Source organism: Rhea pennata, chromosome 3 (genome assembly GCF_028389875.1).
Source record: "Rhea pennata isolate bPtePen1 chromosome 3, bPtePen1.pri, whole genome shotgun sequence".
Taxonomy (NCBI): domain Eukaryota; kingdom Metazoa; phylum Chordata; class Aves; order Rheiformes; family Rheidae; genus Rhea; species Rhea pennata.
This window is the reverse complement of record NC_084665.1, coordinates 72,980,779-73,001,482: the sequence shown is the minus strand read 5'-3', so window position 1 is coordinate 73,001,482 and position 20,704 is coordinate 72,980,779.

Sequence of the window (20,704 nt, the reverse complement as noted above, 5' to 3'; positions counted from 1 at the left end):
ATAGCTAATCTCATCCAGTATATCAAAAACACTCTAACTTTCCAGTACCTGTATTAGAAATAACGCTTATGCCATTAACATATAACCCTCCTCCTGAATGAAACATTCAGCTTATGCCTGAATTGGTAGGAAGAAAAGAAAACCATGGACCATTGAAGAAAACAGGTAGGCAGCTACATAGGATGCAGAGATCAAAATAAACTTCCATCAGATCAGAGAAAGAGACTGAAAGCATGAGCTGACCATAAAGCTCCCACTTCTCCCACCAGAGATGACACTTGGCCAGGGCCACATTCTGGTTCGGTCAATTCAGTAACTGAGTATATTAATCACTGACTGTTAAGTATCCTACTGAGATAAGCTTACTGAGTTTGCTATGTCTTTGTAATGGATTTTGAAAAAAGTCACTGCCTCTCTCCACTGAGGCTGTTTTTCTGTCTCATGGCAAAACTTCCATTGTAACAATATAAATGGAAGCGTGAAAAACTGATGAGTCTGTGTGTTTGCTTTTAAAAAACACTGAGGTATTATAAACTTCTTAGGTATGTTAAATTGCAAAAAAATACTTTGTTAATTCAAAAAATATAAATATACAGACACTGCATTTACCGTTTGGCCTTCTCCAGCACAGCTTCTTGATGGTCTTTTCCACACTGATTTCATTTTGCATGTCACTTGTAGCTGAGGTTTTCCCTTAATTCTGAGCTTCCTGTGTTGTTCAGTGCAATTGTACCCGTTAAGGAGCAGACCGCCCTCACTGCGCCGTGACAATATTTTTGGATGGAAGGGAGAACAAAAAACGAATTATGTATATGCAGTGATGTCTCAATACATTTTAATGACAAGATTGGATGTGAAGAAAGTTCAGTCTATGGCCTGAGTGACAGGACAGTGATTGTCACATCCAGGATAGTGAAAGGGCTGAGAAACTGGACTTTTTTTGAAATGGAGAGACCATGCCTGCCATGCTCATTTTGCAGTGGCTGCTGAAGGAAATCAGGAGCATAAAATAAACCCCCAGCTGATTTAGGTTAAAGTTGTAGGTGTGGCCTTTTAAATGTAATGATCCACACTGTGATTCTCTTGGTAACATTTGATCATGTTATAAATGATTTGAGAAGTTCAGTGAGATCGTGTGTGGGACAGTGTTCTACTCAGCATGAGAAAGGGTATTGTAAACTACTCCTTCAGAGTGATACAGTATCAGGACAATAAAATGCTAAAGCCATAGTTTTCAAAAAGAAATAGTTGATTTTAGGGATGTTTGAGCATTTTTCAGGAAAATTTGGTGGGGCAAGCTTATTAGGAAGTTCTATGTATTCATGCCCTGCAACTTGCTAATTATTTCCTTTGCACAGGTCACCTCCAATCACTTTCGAACATCTCGGGCTGTATGTCACTAATACTGGCATCAGCTCTTAAGTGATGAGAGAAGCCTCATAAAAATAAGCAATTAAAAGAGCCATTGTAGCATCACAAGAAAAACATGCTTTATGACTAAAACACTCCAACTCTTTTTTTTTTTTTTTTTTTTTTTTTAATGCTATTCCTCTCCAACTAATGGCATCTGTTCTCTGAATGAGCCAGTATATCCTGTGGTGCTTGTCCATTACAGCAGTAAATTGAAAGTTGAAATTTCTATTAAGAAAGCCACATAAAAAGTTTTCATTCTTCCAATTTAACTTTTTTTGAAAGTAAAGCACAGCTTTAGACGTGCCAGAAAACACAGTAAAACCTGCAGTCTCTTGCAGACTCAGAACGGATACTTTCTGCAGGAGTAGGATGAAGGAAAGACCAGTATGAAAGACCAAGAGAAAAAGAGGAGAGGTTTGGCAGGGCTACAAAGAAAGAGGCAAGCTGAAATAAGACAAGGCCACAATGAAATTAAAGTTAGCGTTATAAATAAGTAATGGGATAAATAATGGGCTTTTCCCCAGTAGTGCACTCAAAGTTGTGATCCTGCTGACAGAGTTCAGAAACAATAAATAAACTTATTGTTCAGTGCCATCTCCACTTGTTGATGGGAACCTTATCTTGCTGGATAAAGAGTGTGGAACAATCTTTCATATGTTAGTGTTGTAAGTTGTTCATAGACTAATTTATGCTGTCATAGAATTAGAGAAGAAAATGACCATTCATTAAAGCCCTACAAGAAGACGTTAAACTCTATATAGATCCACTGCGTGTAAGTACATGACTGACCCAGCAGTGATCTGGGAACACTGCAAAATGTTATCTGCGAGTCTAGCTGCTGTCTGAGCCTGCAGACTGCATACTCAATTTACAATCAAAGCTGAAAGCCCTTTGAAAGCTGGCCCTTAAGGTCATATCCGCCTGTCAAGGATTTTTCCCCTATGGGATATTTCAAGAGTTTTTTTCTAGTCCATGCTTGCTTTGTGTTTTTTTTTTTCTTTTTTTGATGCAATGGAAGCAGCAACCTTTGGAAGAGGACAGATAATCGGATTTACATTTTATTTAGCCAGTTGCACTGCTGCTATGCTGAATATAACGCCCAATAGAGTTCTGTTCTGCAATTCAATACCATAGTATCTGATCATCTTTCATGCTAAACAATAGCAGCACTGAAGTCCCTAGAGGAATTCAAAGAGACTCTGGCAGTTTTCATTTTCATTGTAGATCTTTACTTGGCCTAAGGGGTGTGATTTTTACCTTTTTAGATCCTAATAATTTGTTTTATTTTTGTTCAGATCCCTACAAGGGTTTGGGTAAGGGAGAGGGGATGAATTGTTATTTTTCAGTGCAAGGAGGGATCCTTCTTGGAGAGATTAGAATGTCCTCTGTTTAAGGTTTTACTGTGTCCTAAAGGTCAGGTTCTAAACTCTTCTGTTCCCCCTCCATCCACATCTGGATCCCTCTATGAGGAATTCTTTGTACCCACACTCTCACAGGCTGTCCTATCCTTTTTAGCTTGGCACCCCTTGAAAACAATTTTCTCTGTAGCTAGTAAAATACTTTACCCTTGAAATGTTTGTATACACTTAGCACATCTCTTCAAAATGTCAGTCTGTCAATATTGAGCTTTTTCAGTTTAATATTTTCCCACAACTTTCTCAGTGCTCAAGGTTCATTAATTTGCCTTTTAACTTTATAAACTCACTGATTTGCATCCTTGCATTTATTACTATTCTTTTACCCTGCTAACGTGCCAAGATGCTAAGTATCCTGCAAAGTGAATCCTAAAACATTTAGAACTGTAAATCTCAAAGCTAATAAAGACATAACATTTGTTTAAAAGCATTTACATTAATGAAAATGTAGGATATAGAACAAGTATTTTATAAAACATTGAAGTTGGTTCTTCAAGATGATTCTGGGACTCTGGGAATAAGAAAATAAGGAAAATTACATTCTTTACTGGAGAAATTGCTAACTAGAAGAATAAGCAAAACAGATTCATAAGGGATTAAATAGAGTGATTGGTAATATGCAGGTAATGCCTGGAAAGCATGTGGACAGTCCAAAATTATTTGATTCTTTCCTTATTTTTGCTTATTTTACACTAGTAATTTAGTCCTTTGAAAGTCATTCTCCATTTGTAATATGGTAACTGACAGGAGAATCGGGCTAAAATAAACATTCAGAAATCTCAACAATTATGAGTCATACACCTAGAAGCCAAAAGAAAACACGAATTAACTAGGGTGTGGTGCATGCTAAGTCATGGATTCATAGACTTCATGTTACATAGCTTTTCTGCTAGACCTCTTTTGATATGTAACTGCTTAGCCCTTTCTCCCCAGTAGACACTCTGGGACACAAATGCACCCACACACGGATGAATAACTCAAACAGGAGCCCTATTTAGTATTTAGTAACTATTTTTAATGTTTGAGTGACTTCTAGGTCCTCCCAGGAGCTTTGCCAAGAAGAAGAAATTAATCCTCACACTCACAAGCCCCCTGTTTTATCCACTCTTTTGGCACTGGAGACCCTACTACTTCTCAGGACCTGTAGCTCTTCCCATGCTGCCACAGAGGCTCTTGTAGCAATCACTAGCTTTCACTTCAGCTCTGACTATACTGAGGTCACTCATTTCCATATCACCAGTATTGAGAAAGAGAGTACAATTAGCAACTACTGAGAGCATTCTGTTGAGTGATAACTTTGTAGGGATGAGTAGAGTCTCATAAAATTGATTCCTGCTTTACCTGGACTCTTAGTAATGGAATATCAGCAAGTGTTATTCTGTTGGCATTTGTGAGTTTTCATTGGCAATGAAGACTGTAAAATACCCTGCCGATGTATTGAACATACTTTGGAACAATATTAAGATAATGACAGGAAAAATAATTTGCCTGTTAATAAAATCTAGCTTTTATTCTGGAGCAATTTAACTAAAAATTCCCATTAAAATGTAGTCTTTTTTTTTTTTTTTTTTTTTTTTTTTTTTTTTCCTATAATGCAATATATTATTGTGGCTAATGGTTTTTAAAGATTTTTTTTTTCCAGTTGAGGATGTACTCTGTACCCACACACACATACACACACATGCACACTAAAAATAGGATGTCTGGTACTAAACTTTACTGGAATAAGTACAGAAAAATTCACAAAAGCCAGAATGTAGATGCTTGGGAATTCTAGATCGAGCTCAGAGGTACTTACTGAGTTTAGGAGTCCATTATATGCATATTTTTTAAATGAAAATTTACTGTATGCCTATATATATGACTATAGACTTGTAGAGTTTGATTTGGCTACACAAACACAGATATCTAATGGATTTGAATCATGCTAGGAAGCTTGGTACATGCTTGGTAATGGGATGGGTAGATATGAGTCAAGATGTCTGTAAGATCCATGCCCTTCTGAGGCAGCACCTGGAGCTGAGGTGGGTACCCAAACATAATGTGTGGATTAATCAAGCTTTAAGGATGAGTTTCAGATTAAGAAATCTATACTTAGATGTCTACATATTGTTGTCTAAATGCATTTTAGGTATCTTAAATTCCTGTATTTGTCCATAATGAGCAAACCAATACAACCGGTGGTTCCTAGAGAATAAATGAGCTGACCAGCCAATAAGAGGCAAATTCAATTGTCTAAAAATGGCATTTAGTGCCATCTGAGATGACCTTGGATAAGTCTGTGGTATCCATCTGCTCCAGAAAGGTGTAGGCATCCTTTAAGTGCTGTGTCACATCTGTCCAACACATGTGCATGTCTTAAATGCTCTAGGGCATCTAAATAGCACTAAATGCCTATTTGGGGCTTTTGTGTGTTTCTTTTAGGTGAACCTAACCTGAAGGTGAGCTTTAAGATGACCTTAAGGAGAACTTACAAGCAAACCTTGCCAGAGGGCTGAACATTTCTTATAGTTGTATGATCTTCATCCAGTCCTATGGGGAGGTCTTGGATATCCTAAGTACTTCAAATGGCACTAATCACCTATAAATATAGATGGTTTCACCACCTGCAAAACATGTAACTAAATTTGCATTTTTAATATGTACATAATCCCTATTTAGGCTCCTAAGTCCTGGGTAAGAAACAACTCCATTTAAGTCTAATATGTTAGTTCAATCTATTTGCTTTTCACTAATATCTTTCATCCTCATTAATTTTAAGGCACATCATGTGGAAATGAATTCTAATGTGGGATCAGAGCCATGAAGTTAAATGAATAAAAATTAAAAACAATCAACTCCTTTCCTTATGGTTAAAACAAAATGCATAAGCTTTATGATTATGGGATGATCAACTTAGCCTTGCCAGTGTCTTATTTAACATGTTTTTTTTGGCACAGAAATAAACCTTTTGTCACAGATGTTTTTTTCTCAAAGTTACAGCTTTATTGGAGTATGTTATTCTTAGCAATTTTGAATTTTCCCTGGTAAAGCAACAATTCATCATTTTGAAGTGATGTTATCAGTCAAATTACAATCCATAGTTTTTGTTTTCCAAGGAAGTGAAGAAAAAAAACAGCTACTTTTCTGTGTCTAGCAAATACTCCTTTGTAGATGACAGGAAAAAGAAGCTTAGGTGTTTGGCGTATTAGAAGCTGACTGTAGTTATATTTCAAAGAATGAATGCACAAGGTAGAAATGTAATACTTGTCAAGTTCCTAATACAAAAGCATATTTCAAAGCTGCACAGTTCAACTCACCTTGAAGAACTCTTTACCCAGCTCTAGGAAGAGCTCTGGTTCAATGCATATCAAAATGGTAGGAGTTTCATAGTGGAAACACAGAATTTAGTTCGGTCCTCTGAAGGACAAACCTGAGCCAAAGCTTTAGGATGTATCAATGGAAAAAATCCGGTAATATTCTAGCAGCAAATTAGGAATTAATTTAGTTCCATATTGTATTTAAGTAAATTTGACGGTCATTATGAATCAGGGAGTGACTAGTGCTTAAAAACTGGGAATCTTACTCCTTCCACTGAGGTGCCTGAGCTGTATCAAGGGTGGGCCACAAGAAGTATTCAGTAAGAGCAACGTGCCCATGCCTTGAGGCTGAAGCTGCCACTCCGAAGAGGTAGGGTCAACCGGGAACAGTAATATTGGTTAGAAGAATCAGACTAGGAAGCAGCTATCTCCAATATAACACCATATTGCTCTGGCAACAGACTCTCAGTACAGCTTTGCCCTTGCTTAAGTTCTCGAAGTCCAGGTAGGAATTCATGGCGACAATTTATAGAACAAATAAAGAAAAAATTATTCTACAAGGAATAATATGTTATCCTTTGGTACTTCTCACCTTCTTATCCCAAATTCTACCAATCTTTCGCAGCTGGGCAGTCTCTTACCCTGGAAGTTGTCCCATTGAAACTGTTGTTTCTGGGTAGAATAATGCTATTCATTTCCCCAAATCATTTAGGAGGTGAAGGTACTTGTGGATTAGGATAAGGCACCATAACTACTGTTGAGATGGCAGCATATGCAGCAATTTGACTGTGACATTAGAACTATGCACCCTGCTCACTCAAGTGGATGACACTGTTAAACCGATACTGCCCAGCTTCTGACAATTTTCCAGCTTATGCAGCTGTTGGGAACATATGGGCCTTAATATTTTTGTATTTAGTGATTCTTTCTCTTACTCTTTCTCACACAAGCACCTCAACCCGGCTCTGCTGAACATACAGAACATTAAAATAATAGTTTTGCTTTCAGAACAAGATAGTAATGGATTCAACTCACCGTAATTATTAAATAGCTTCATTACTTTGGAACAAATATGGATATATTGCTAGGTCTGTGATCTACTTCTCTAATACTGGTAAAGATTTCCTTTGTGATCTAGATATGTATGGGAATTTGAGAACTCTTAAGCTAATTTGAGCTAAGGCACAAATTGCTTCTTCCTGAGCCTATTGAACATTTTTACAGATACTGAGGCATGTTGCATTTTAGCTGGCTATAGTTATTTAGGTGGAAAGGTAGACGCTGCAAATTTCAGTGCTAATTAAACAGAATTTTGATAGCAGTAGAAATTGATATGCCCTATTCTTCCAAAAATGGTTTCCACCCAATCTAACTTTTTAATTGGACTCCAGCAGATTATTAAATGATTCAAATAAATAATAGAAATAAACTTAAACTAAAATCTCGCTGAAGGGGAAAAAGTGCCTTTATTAAAATGATTTCAGTCTTGTTTTTTTCTGCACTCTGACAAATACATAGCTATCGATATTCCTGCCTCAGTTTGATAGAAATTGTTCTGATTAGTAGCTGGCTATTTGGGTCTCCATATGAATTTCTATTAAAAATGCTGATAAAATTGCTGTCATGTTTTTAAATGAGTAGACCAAGAACTACTGCATTACCCTGCAGCATTATTTAATAATTCAGCAACATTCAAAATTGTGGAAGTCTTGAGAATATTAGTAATGGAACTCCAAAGTGAAGCCCACGCATAAGCCAGCTGTTTTCTCATGCTCAGATTCAAGGTAGAAAGAAAATTCATCAGTTTCACCCTTTGGCAAAATATGCTGTGGAGGAAAGAACACTAAGGAACAGAAAGTGAACGTTAAGCTGATAGGCGAGTTTATTTTGAAAACCATCTGAGGGGAATTCATATTCCTCTATTTTTTTTAACAGCTCAGGAAAAATTCTGAGTAACATGACCACCTTCTACAATCTGGTAGAGATTGAATTAAATTGCTAGGAAAATCCCTGTCTCCATGGAAAAGGTATTTTATTTACAACTGCTCTTGGAAAGTAAAAAGTTTTTGATTTTAAAATATTGGAGCTAAGATATGGGTATAATGCTGTCACTTGTTTATCATCTGCGAGCAGGGCTAGAAGAAGAAGAAGAACTGTTACCTCTGAGTGACCATATTTCTTCTTGGCTACATCCAGTGTGAGTTGATTGACCCACAAGTCAGACAGGATTGTCATCTCTTATTTGGATAGTCAGTCACCTGAAATTATCCTAGCTCTAATGTCTGCATTCGTTGCCTGATCAAAGTAAAGGACGTGATATGCCATGGGACACCTGATTGCATGCTTTAGCAGTCTCAGGAACTATTCTTGCTTATGAGGCAGGACTGATTTTAGACAACAGTTCTTTGCCTTCCACAGAGCTTTATCAATATTTGCCAAATCTCAGAAGGTTAATGCATTAATATGTTCAAAGGCTCAGCCTTGACAGCAATGCCTTGAGTAAAAAGTTGTGGAGCCTTATATGAGGGAAGGACTAGTATGCAGGAGAAATTAGATCAGAAGGTAACTGGAAGACTGATGAGCTTTAGGGGAAGACACTGAAATTTATAGGGTCCCTATAGACTTGAATAGCCTTTCCTGTTTACCTATAACAATCCCTGAGTGAATTTCTCACTCTACATTCACTTCAGTCCAGATAAATGTTTGCACCTTGTTGCCAGATACTAATAATTCTAATAATTCTAATTATTCTAATTGTGAGTTATACGGCAGGATACAGTTTTTGCATGGAAAATTTTTGTTTAAAAAAGTTGAATTTTTTATTTAATTCAACCATTCATTAATTCAGCCTGCATCTTCCTTCCATGTGTTGTTAGAGGTGGTTTGTGTAGGATGCAAACCTGCTTGAAACAAGAGAATATTTCCCCAAAACTCTGAAGAAAGGCAATTAAATGAGCAAGAGCGAGATATAATCAAACCATGAATAATCAAACCATGAATAATTAGAACTGCATATGTACACCCCGTGACTTTGCATGAAATTCATAGTGGAGCTACATTTCCCACTGATTACATTCAACCACTAAATCTCACATGAAGCAGATGCTTTCAGGAATTATCTCTCAAAGCAAGTTCATACTGCCAAGATAATTCGTTTCCTACATCTATCTTTTTCTCTCTGAGCTATGATTCAAAGTTCAAGCTATTTGGATACTCTACCTGATTTTTAAGAATTATATTAAACCGGAAAAGCTAGCACCAAACAACGTGACTTCTGTGATCTGTAAAAGAAATTGGTGAAGTTCAAGTTCTTAAAGCTGAGTAGGGAATACTGCTTATGCTCAAACCAAAGAACAAACCAAAGGAAGAAACAAAAGCAAATGAAAAATCTAAGTCAATGTGATGACCATAATGAAGCAAAAACCTCAATCTAGTTGTAAAGAGCACAAAATAAAGCTAGAATTACAGAAATATAATCCACACTGAACCATTATGTCACTGTCTAGTTTATCTTATTAACATCTCATACAGGCTTAGGTGTATTTTTAAAGAATCTTCTGTGAAAATCACTCAAAAGCCTGTAGGATGCATCACTATTAAGTGTGATTCTGTGTTTATAGATCTTTCCAACCACTGAAAATTCTAAAATAATATGACATATTTTCTGAAAGATAATAGTATACTAGAAATTGCTATGAAAAAGTGTGCTTTGAATAAGTGTATCTATCCATCATTCAAAGAATGGCTTTCAATAAAGGATTTTCATCTTTATGTAATGTATTTCTCTATTGGATTGTTTCATCTTCTTTGTTTCGATGTTTAAAAATCACCAATGACTTAGGAAATATCTCCTTACACTGTTCCCTTCACAGAGATTAATCTCCACAGCCTTCAGAGAGGATGCAAGAAGTAGCCTTCTCCGATTTTCCTATGACTATATTTCAGCTTCCCCCACTGTAATGAAAGAGTGGACTTCAATTGTTGAACTACAAACTCACAAGATTTAGAGCTGTAAAAAGTGTTTATTAGGTAGCCTCATCTATGGTTTTGCCACTTAAGAACTGCTGTCTTTCAAGGGCTTTGTCCACTTTAGTCATAAACAACTCAGGCTGTACAGAGACTGATGAGGCAGAGAACAAGAACAACTTACTTCCCCAGCATGAATTTTTAGTTTGAACTCCCTGATAGTTGCAAAAGATTTTCCTTCATGCCAGAGTATCTTTAGTAGTTTGTCTTCTGTTTTTAATTCTTGTACTTTCTCTCCTTGCCTGCAGAAAATCAAATAATCAAACAAGCAGGAAAATAGCCCCAAAACTTCATCCTTACCTACTTTGTTTTCAGTCTGTATATTACTGGTTTGGATTGTAAATTGCCTATTTTCTTGGTTCGTCTGTGTATAATTCAGATGCAGCCAGCATCAGATTTGTCATAAACACAAGTAACTTCTACAGAACAAATTTTGTGAAAATGTGTTTTTAAATTAAAGTCTGTATCTGCTTCAATATCATCAGTAGAGACATAAAGCTTATGGCCATGAGAGATCATTAGGTTATCTTGACCACTTAGGCACTGTAACCTGTTATGCTACTTTTTTGGTTTTATATCCCTGTACTTTCGTGCTAAGTCAAATAACTCAGCTATCCATCATATTCTACAAATTTTTAAGGACGGTCATGCCGCATAAACCTTATTTGCAGGGATGCTTACTGAAAAACAAATATTATAATCAAGTGAATGTATTATTGTACTTGTCTTTTTATTAGAGATGGCCCAGAGAAGTTCATACTATCTCCTGGAAAGTCCCTTATGGGTTTAAAATAAAATCAGTCAAGCAGTAGAAAAAACACTTTCATTCCTACAGGCTACAGGTCCTTGTATTAAAAGTTTAAGGGTTGGAATGATGAATATCAGGAGCATTCCTGAAGCTAAAGTACCTTAACATAAACATTTAAGTGGATAATTTTGAATAATGAGTGCATTTATAATTATCAAACTCTGCTTGCAAATAGCTTGTAATGATGGAAAAAAGTCTAAATTAATTTAATATTCTATTTACTATGAGTATTGCAGTCAACATTGCATGACTGATACAGCAAGTTACAACTGATAGTGTGAAAGTACTCCTGATTTTTCCTCATTTGTTTCCTTTAACATTAACTCCTATCTACAGTAGAACTGGACAGATGCTTGTGATTTAATTATGCTTTATTTAGTTATAAGAAAGGGATTGTATTCCTGCTACTTGTATCTATCAGTGACTGCACGTATTATCTATGATTTGTTTACCTTACACAGTATTTCTTCTGCAGCGAATGAACACAGTCTCTAGATGGAAACATTAAGGCTTGACACACATTTTTCTGAAAATGAAATTGCTGTTAAAACAATTACTCTGTAATATTATCCAGAAGGGGCTGACCAGATCAATTATAAGTAGTCAAATACAGGGTCATTTATATACAACTCGTTGACACCTTTAATGAAAAATGTCTATGTATTGTAGATTTACTGACAAAAGAATACCAACATACTGCTCATATAAGAGCCAGAGCATTTGAATAGAGTAGCATGAATGATAGTAAAGAACCTACAGGAAAATTAACGACAAAAAATTATTTGTAGTAATAGACCTTGAAAGATCTTGGGTGCAAGCCAAACCACTACATTATGTGCTTTTTATATTTCATATATCATGCAGTAATTCTGGTAAAAACACAAAATAAAATTAGAGATACACTCACTTGTGATGAAAGTTGATTGATTTTGCAGATGTCCCAAGCTGATTGATTTTAGAAGTGTGTGAATATTCCTGCAACTTATCTTGATTTTTACTGAAAAACTGGACTTAAATTGTTGTCTGACCTTGATATAAGAAAGTCTGAAAAACATTTCAAGAACTATTATTGTTTCAGACGGGAACCCTTCAAAATTCACTGGTTTCTAATTGGCAGGTTTTAGTTCCTGAAATAAGAGAAGAATGAAGAGAAGAACTAAAATTCTTGATGTTTGAGTGAAATTCTTTAACACAGTTAAAGACTGAGTTTGCTGATCTCTTCATTTTTGTTGGTAGATCCACAAGATTTTGTTTTAAATATGCATTAGTAGAAGTGTTTATATATGTTTGTATGTGCATAATTGGGCACCTGTATAGGCTGAGGGAGGTATAAAAATAAGGAGTCAATGAAACTGAAAATCGGTGATCTCCTTGCACAGATGCCTTTCTGATGATGATGTGGATTAAGATTCAGTGATTTCACTATTACAGCCATGATGGGTGCACCGCCACAGGCACTGCTAATAGTGCTCCACACCCTTCTTTGACTCGCAGGTTTCCTTCACCCCCACTAAATCGGTCCCCTGAGTGCCAGGTGCAATGGTTTTTAACCTTCACGGAGCAAGCATACTTACAGAGGTGGTGTTGGCATCAGTACTGTGCCGGCATCCTGGATCGCAAAAGATCTTCTTTATCTAACATCTCCCCCTAGTGGGACCTAGTGGGACACGAAATTTTAGCATCTATGGTTCTTTCAAGACCCTCAGTTTTGTGATCTTCCTGTCTTTTATCAAAGCTTTATCTTTTTACGTCTTACTCTTGAATCAAATCACATGGTGTAGGTAATCCTTAATCGATTCAGAATAATAAACCCAGTGTTAATACTCAAAAAAAAAATCAGTATTTTATTAGTGGCTTAAATTGTATTTGTATCTTGTTTTCCAAGAGTAGAGCTTCTGTTGTATGCAGATGCTGGTGCAAATCTGAATAAGCACAATAAAGAGGTTCATGTATGCTGTCCTTCAGTTTCTTGTAGGTTAATTTACTCTATTTGCAGGTGATACCTTTTCTAGCCACTAATGTTTCAAACACTTGTTAGGTTTAGGATATTAAACACTGCAACAGGCTTTTTTCCTAGTAGCAGTTTTTATTCTAGGTACAGTCTAAAAAATGTGACTAATACCTAGCTGCAACCTCTATTTGTGGAGCTACACAGAAATGCCAACTTGTACTAATCAACAGTGACATAAAGAAAGATTATATTTAAGCATAAACAGATAGAATTAAGAGAAAGATTTTTTGCTTAAAGACACACAAATTGCTGATGCTGGATTCTATTTTAGATTTTTAAGTAACACTGTAAGAGTTTGAAAGGTCCAAAGCACCTTATCTGGAAGCACCTAATTTTCTGAGCAGTCCCTTTATTACTTCCCTCTAGTAATAGCTGCAGGCATGCAAGTCTTGAGAGCATGGAGCACTGGTTGCCTGGGTATGTGGGGTGTGTGCAAGGAAAGACTCTTTCTAAATTAGAACAAGAATTCAAAGACGTTATTTTTGCAGTGATCATCAGAGTACTCATGGAGATTATCACTGCAGTGTTAGGATCCTTTTACAGATCTGATTGCCAAAGCTCGCCACTCTCCTGCTTGTCTGGATATTCTTAGTAGCTTCAAGAATGAGACAGGCAATGATGATGCATTTGTTGTTTATTCATTGGTTGCTTTTGTTTTCTGCCCTAACTTGAAAAGACTGGCAACCAGTCTCCGATGTATGGGGATAAACCTTCCTCGGGACAATTTGTAGAATAAAAGAAGCAATATTCTTTTTGACTACGAGACTTTACAGAGGAACCAAAACAAAACTCCACACATTTTCTCAGTGCGGACTGTTGTCTTAAATATGTTTCCCCAGATTTCATGGATAGTCAGAGTAATTATATGCAATGTATACTTATTTCTCAATTGTCTATCCTTTGTTAAATGTACATTTCTCCACAATCGGAACAAAACACTATTTTTTAAAGCTACTGGTGAATTGTTACAGCAGAGACCTGACCCATGGAAGAGGTGAGCTGTTTTATGATGCTCTATAATACCAGGGCTTTCAACATATATACCAGCACTTTCCAGACATATTCTGCAGGTCAAACAGATTGCACATCAAGGACTTTTACAATTTCACAGTGAGAAGTCTTCATTTCCATTTCAAACGCTGATAGAGACCCTATTTGTTCCTAATTTGTAATTCCTACTGAAATCAAATGGTATTGAGAGCATGGAACAAAAGTTGAATATGTAACAAAGATCTATTTATAAGGATTGGAAAGAACAGAAAAAAATCTGCAGGTGCATCAGTATGTGTCAACTCTACTTGGAACCTGAATTCATAAAATTACCTATGGCTTGTGTAGGAGTTTAATGAAGTAATCCAAAGAGATTTTACTTTTGTTTTAGCACTGTACTTGCAGTTGTTATTGTTAATTTTCACTTTCCAGTACCTAAGATCAGCCCTCATTTTCTAGTTTATTTGGCTAAACAGCATGATTTTACCAGTAAATATTTCTGGCAGTTTTCTTATATACTTAGCCTAACTGGCTTCATATCTGCAACTACTTTCTAGGTTTCAAAAAATGAATTTTCCCACGGAAATATAACCAGTGATTAAAAATCTTAATCTGAAATGTAGTAAACACTCATGATTTCCAAAAGCAGTATGCAATGGATGGCAAAGGGCATTCATGGGGTTACGTGGATTGTATCGGCTTGTTCCATGCTTACCTGAAATTGTCAGAGATAAATATCTTTTCTTCCAGCACCTTGTTATGAATATTTACTCCATTTCTAAAAATATTTTTTTTTTCTTTTTAGGATTTTAAAAACAGCCAAGTTGGCAGTGTTCTTGGATTCTAAGCTTCCAAAAACATAAAAACAGATTTATCGCAGAATATGGGGTTAAAGTCTCTGGTTTTCTATATTGTATGTTTCAGTCAATGTAATAGAATTTTTTAAAATATGTTGAATTTATTTTACAAATAAATTTACAGATAGATTTACAGATTTACAGTATAAATTTACAGATTTCTTCAAATCTGATTATTTGTTGATTTATTATTTATTATATTTATTTAAGTGATTAATTATTATTTAAGTAGTATTACTATTGTTGTTATTATTCACTGAATGGAGACAATGAGCTTACGATAATCCAGGATGTGAAGAAAGGCATTTCTTGCTTACAATATCGTATGGCTTGGAAAATGTGCATGTTGTTCTGTAAGAACAGAGAGATGAATAGCCAACTTTTATCTTCCAAAATTTTCGTTAAGTAATCAAGAGAAAAAAAAATGCTGTCTCATACCTCTTTTATATATATATATATATATATTCCAAAAACATAAAATTGAAAAAGATCAGTATTTTCCCAAGGCCATAAAACTACATTGGCAGACTGTTACAATATGTGAAGTGTGTATCAATCACAAAATAATTTCCTAATACAGAACTTCAAAACATATAGATAGATAGATAGATAATCTTTTCTTTCTCAAACTGTGAGATTCTGCTGTGAATTTCAGAATTACTGAAAACGGTGAAAAAGGAGGCTTGCAAGGGGAAAACCTCACTTTCTACCTTAGTGATGTGAGTGCTTAGCTAGAAAAGGGACTTCAGAGATCTTGTTTCTTCCACTGGGATTGTTTCTGTATGTGCTATTAAATTGCTAGCAGCAGTAGTACAGTACCAGCTCAGTCATTAGACAGAGTTTTTTTGACTTGTCATTCTCTTTGCATGAAGGAGGGAGCTCAGGTGACATTCACCTCCTAGAGTCTCTGGGCATGGTCAAAGAAAACCAGAAAGAGGTTTAACTTCATAGCATAGGGCTCGAGCTTTGGTTCAAACAGCAGCCTGTAAACATTCTGTAAATAGTCTCATATTCATTTTCTTCTGAATTATTTCTCCGGTCCATGAAGTTTTCAGTGTTTTCTGCAAAATCATGCAGCTTCCTCTACAGGGATGAAGGGTGCGTGCTTCTTTATTTCAGCTCTCCTCCATCCAATCCTAATTAAAACAGCGGGTTGGAAGGTTAAAGACACAGTTTTGACGCTTACAGTCGCAGCAGGGCTTGCAAGCAGGTTTCCTGCTTTGGGGGCAAATGTTTTGATCACGAAATATTTAGCAAAAACATCAGCGATGGCAGGAGCGGAGCCCCAGGAGGTCCTCACTGGGAAGAAGCCCATTAGATGAGAAGCCCCTTTGGTCTGCGTCCGCTCAGCTTGTTGCCAGGACGTGCCACAAAATCAGGCCTCACTAGTGAGGAGGGTGGAAATGCCTCCAAGTGCTAGGTGTTGCTACTTTGTGACCAGAAAGAGGATGGGAGGTAGACTCGGAGCAGATCAATCTGGAATAGTTCTGGGCCTGCCAAAAGGAGAACGGCAGGTACTGTGTGAAATTTAAGTGAGTACACACTTTTTCAGAGGCTGGTAGTCAAAAATGAGGACTCACATGCTTCCATTTTGCATATGGCCTGTACTAAGACCTAAATTTTATATTCGATCTGTACTTTAAGGTTTAAACTACACCACACTTAAGGAGCACTTCTTCATTTACAGACACTTTTTCACAAGAGTTGACACCTGACTGGCTTTGCCTAAGGATTTTTGCTTAGGTTTTATATGGACTAATTTGCACGATAGAACCAATTAATTTGCAAGATATAATCTTGGTTGCCTACAGAGAACATCAGAGTCTTACACTCCCCACTTGTAAATATATTCTGTAAATACAAAATAGTCTGAAATTATTGTTACCTGTTTTGTTTCTGTTGTAATCAAGTTTACACAAACTATGCTTATGTGTTAGCTTTAGTTTTGAGGGCTGGTGTTAAAGGTTGTTTCTTTTGAATGCTGCCTTAGAAAGTTGTAAAGTTACATTTTTTTTCAAAATTTACATGTAAAAGTTAACTCTTAGTCTAATGTTCAATAGATTATACTATTCATGCTTGTGAAACGGTGTTAACAGTAGTAATGAGCAGTTCCTAGGCTGAATTGTGTAGTCAGGGATTTTTTTATTCTTTATGGCTAGTTTGTTCATGCCGTTAAATTACTGATACCCTGTATAATTTGACTCCTTTTTCCTTCTTTCTTTCTTTCTTTTTCTTTTTTTTGGCAGTTCAGTTAGCTTTAAAATTTCTGAGAAATTAAATAAGTGGATTTATATACATTTTAGTTCAAAGTAGGGTACTGGAGTTGGTATTCCTTACTGCCTGGAAAAAAGATTCATGGATTATACCAGAGAATTCTTTTCTGGGGGATTCTTATAAATTACAGTGCCTGCTGCTTCTAGTTGATGAATTTTTCAGTTGTTTTCCCAAAGCTATTCTTCTGGCAATCTCTTAATTAATAGTATTATTAATCAGTTACTGTTTTTACCAGCTGTCAACCCTATGAATAATTTTTGCTTATTTTATATTAAATTTCTTCATGTTCAGTTCTTTATAGACATCACTTTCCTGTCTACAACACAGTTAATTCTGTGAACATGTGAAAAGAAAGAAACAATTATGCTCCTTACATGACTGTAGCCAATACTGTATGCAGCTGTACAAAAACGTGGAGATAGAGTGGTGTAAAAAGATGAGAGGTCAGCCTTGAAATGTTCACATCCTCAAACACCCTTATGATACTGTCAGGAAATCCACCAAATGTCCTTCTGCCTTTTGTTCAGGAGGATCCCAAGTATCCTGCCTCCATCGATCAGAAATCTTCTGAAATAGTGTATTTCAGCTCCATTCTGAAATTCACATTCAATTTCTTTTGCTCATGGTCATATTAAATTTCTTTAATGTTCGCATTAAATTTCTTTTGCTTGCAGCCCGAAAGACTTAGAGTATATCTAGTCCTCTTTGTTTTCACGGCAGCTGTGTGGGAAGAAATTAAAGTGACCAACATATACCATTTTCAGGTGAGTGAACATACCCACAATCCTAAATGTGAATGAACTAATCACTCTGCTAAATGTGAATGAACTAATCAATCTGAAAATTACTTCATCTACAGAAAAAGGCTGTCTACAAGCATTTGCTAGTCTTGAGATGAATAAAAAATTAAAACTAAATGGATGATTTGATTAACAAATACTCTTCAGATGGATGGAATAACAAATGAGAGCCTAATAATAATTGTTTCTATTTCTCCATTTTCTATTTCGAGAGAGAAAAAGGGACTTATTTCCATACATTAAACTATTTGTAGACCACCATAAATGAAATGTTCATTTTGATCTTATGGACAAAAAATACTTTTGGTTAGACTTCAACATTTATTTAAGTGTCACTGTAGCTCCATTTATTTCATTGTAACCAGTGCTGTTAGCCAATAAGCGTAAAATATGACTCTGTGACTAAAACATCATGCCTTCCATTAACAAATTCTTTCAATTGCTGAGTAAAACAATGGTACAATTTGAATGGGAAGATCAAAAATTCAAACAAAAGCAAATCTGAGGAAATTCTGAGGGCAGGAGGGAGAATGTCACAGTTCCTTAGGAGGAGGCCATCTGCCCTTTCTGTTAATCCCACATGGGCAAAAAACCCAAATGGTTCTGTCCCTTAACTGAGCCAGATGGCAAAAACTCATCAATTCCTACACTATTTCAAAAGACTGCTACATAAAATCAGTTGGTATTTCTAAAGCCTAGATAAAAAGTATTAGAATTTGTGCCAAAACCGTTCCCCTTTTCTAAATATCAGAGGGACCACGAGTATTACAAAACTGATTTTCCTTATAAGTAATAGTAAAAATGGGTATCATCAATAAGGGTGAAAAAGTATCTCCAGCTGGGTAGGAACATTACACACTTGCTTTTTTTATTCATACAGATTGATTTTTGGAATTTCACTGTACAGGCCTTATTTGCACTGGTGGTTACTAGTTAATTTGTGTAGACTTGTTGAATCCAGTGAGATTAGTCACCAGACTAAATGGTAGACCATGTCAATACATATTCTATAATTTTGTTTTGTTTCAATGTAAATGTATTCAACCGTTGTAGTCTCCCAAAGCAATTTGACAGATTGTTTTGTGAAAGACTACATTACCTTCAGCAGTTTCAAAGCCTGTGCTAACTTTCATAACCTGAACTAGCCAAATTTGTTTTAAAAGCTCCCATCTTTTGGAACCAAATGACTGGAAAATTTCAACACCAATATTGAGTAAAAACAACTCACAAAATACCAGGAGAACATCTCAGTGGAGGACTTTTGAAAGTTAAATGGAAAATAAAATAAACAAAAAGCTTAATTGACGTTCATGATAGAATATAATTCATGTTTATTTTCACTGTGTACAGAAGGTGGAGCCAAAATCATAAGTATCTGTGAACACATACTTCATTCTTTATTTGAATGGTTCTCTACTGTCTTTTTAAGTATACAATGCAGTTTTATAAAGGGGGCAGCTGACCCTGAGGAGATACTGGTTAGAATCAGTTACAAAGTTAGAATAAATCCTTTTAAAACCAAAGAACAGAAAGGAAACAATCATGCCAAACTCTAACAACTATTTTTTTCATCTCCGTAATTCTCATAAGTTTTAAAAAGAAACTTCTATTTAGCTATTTTCACTATCAACTGATATTTCAAAAAGAAACCAGAGAACAAGGAAGAATAATGTTGTGCTTAAAGGCTAGGACGAGGCATCAAAAATTTGGATCCTAATTCTGGTTTTACCATTAGCTGTCTGTGACTCAGGCAAGCTGCTGACATTTTCCATGACAAATTTCCTCTATCTGTAAAAAAGGTTAATATAACTTAACTCATTTTGTGAGTTAAATTTATACAGCATTTCAGCATTCTGAGATTCTAGACAGATGACTCTGCAACAGTGCAAAGTATTAAGAGAGAATAGTGAGTATTTATGGGCTTAATGCTGTACACTGGACTGTGATCCGATGGCATCTCTCACTGAGAACTTCTCCGCACTTTCATCTGAGGTAATTCAGCCTTGATGTGTTTCCAGGTCTCTTTTAAAACAACATCTATTTATTCTGAGGATAGATCAGTGAGAGTAGAATCTGTCTTGTGCTGAGTAAGCATCCTTTTCCCCTAACGAACATGTTTTTTTAATAGACAATGAGTAAGAGAGACCAGTTCCGACAAGGAACAGCAAGTGTGCTCACTAAGAGAAAATCTTTTGATTATCCTACTTTTTATTACTATTATTGCTATTTCTATTGTTACTTTCTATTTTTATTACTATTTTTAATATTACTAGCTCTGCTATTACTGTTGTTATTATTGCTATTATCCGAAAATATTCTCTTATGGGCTATGTGCTGTGCAACCCAAGTGGAGGCAGCTATTGCCTTACGGGGTAGCATTTAACTTTGCTTTCAACAAGTTCTGACCCTCTGAAATTCAGGGGTAAGGCTCCCTTCTGCAGACCGGACACAATCCGGCTGTGTGGGGCCACAACAGCTCCTAGCGGCCCCCAGCCCTGTAGCTCCAGCTCACAGAATGTGCAGGCACTGCGGCTAACAACTTCAAAGCTATATTGTATTTCTAGATGATATAAATTCCTTAAACAAGCAAAAACCACTGGCTGCTCTAAAAAAGTCATTAGTCTGCAGATTTATGTGCTTAGGTAATCAAGAAATACCACATTATTGTTTCTTGGGCATTCTGAGAAGCTTTACCTCAGTAAGACATGAAGCAGGGCGACGCATTATTCACACAAATGAGTGAGAAGGGATATCAGTGAAAACATGCTGCAGCTTATGTGCCATCCGGGGACGTGGGTGACTGCACGGCTG